Source organism: Notothenia coriiceps, unplaced genomic scaffold, assembly GCF_000735185.1.
Source record: "Notothenia coriiceps isolate Sejong01 unplaced genomic scaffold, NC01 NC01_scaffold00037246, whole genome shotgun sequence".
In the NCBI taxonomy this organism is placed as follows: Eukaryota; Metazoa; Chordata; class Actinopteri; order Perciformes; family Nototheniidae; genus Notothenia; species Notothenia coriiceps.
In genome coordinates, this window is record NW_011369947.1 from 5,460,294 (window position 1) to 5,461,457 (window position 1,164).

Consider the following 1,164-nt stretch of genomic DNA (forward strand, 5'->3'; position numbering starts at 1 on the left):
GTGTGCCTTGGCAGTTTCTGGTATTGTTCCTGTAATGAGGGTTCACATTTATGCTACATTGAAGGGTGGAATTGACTACACATCTTCAGAAACATAATTTGCTTCAGATATAACTCATAGCAAATAAAGTATACAAATATAAGTAATAAATAGATAAAACACTGGCATGTAATTTACGTTAGAATAAATAGAATGGTTTTGAACAATAGATGAGAGTAAAATCTACGTCACTTTACAGACCTGCCCACCTTTGGGGAAACCAACGCTGTCATTTGAACGGCGATCAAGCCTGAAGCCACAGAGATCTTCTGTTACTGTCCTTTCTTCTTAGAGGAAGTACAGAAACACGTAACTCTGGATTTGTTTTAATGTTTGAGGTGCAATAAACGACACAGCAGCTTTTTGGCATGTTAAAATTATTATTTTCTGCCTCGCTCATGAGAGTAACAGCTGGCGAAATTACAGCCTCGCCCACTGATTTTAATTCAACCATATATCGAGCCCGATTCTCGATTTCAAATGTGTGTTCTAAAATGATATTTATAAATGACTATTATCATTATTATAAGCAAGACAATAAATGGCTTATCACGAGGTTTGTCAAAGCGGACTGGCGTAGTCACAACAATAGCTGGGGATTGTGGGTAGTGTAGCCTCTTTGGCGCTCCACATTTCAGAGAAAACAAGTTATTGGAAAAACACAAAACCCTTGTACACAATTTAAAACATATCAATGTCGTTTAATTAACAAAGGTAATCTGGTGTTTTTGAGTTGATGAGTAGTGGAGATATCACTGTCAAATCAATCGACAGTAAGGAGAATACTTACTTCCGGGTGTACAATTCTCCGTTATCCAATGGGAATGGACGCTCACATTGCCTTTATGAGCTGCCGACATAAATGGATGCGGTGCTTCCCTGAGCGTCAAATACCGCCGCCGATGGGAATACATTGCAATCAGTTGAAAGCTCTTTGCTTCCATTTATGAAGCTGAAGGAGCCTCGTCGCGTCCCAACTGGACGCCACGGGACCCTGACCAAGCGTCGCTCCTGGACGCTTAGGGAGTGAGAGTGTGTTGTACAAAAGCGAACTTGTACCAATTTGACGACAAGCCAGAAAACTACCGGGCGTGGTACTCCTCATTCACAGACACAATTAGTGAC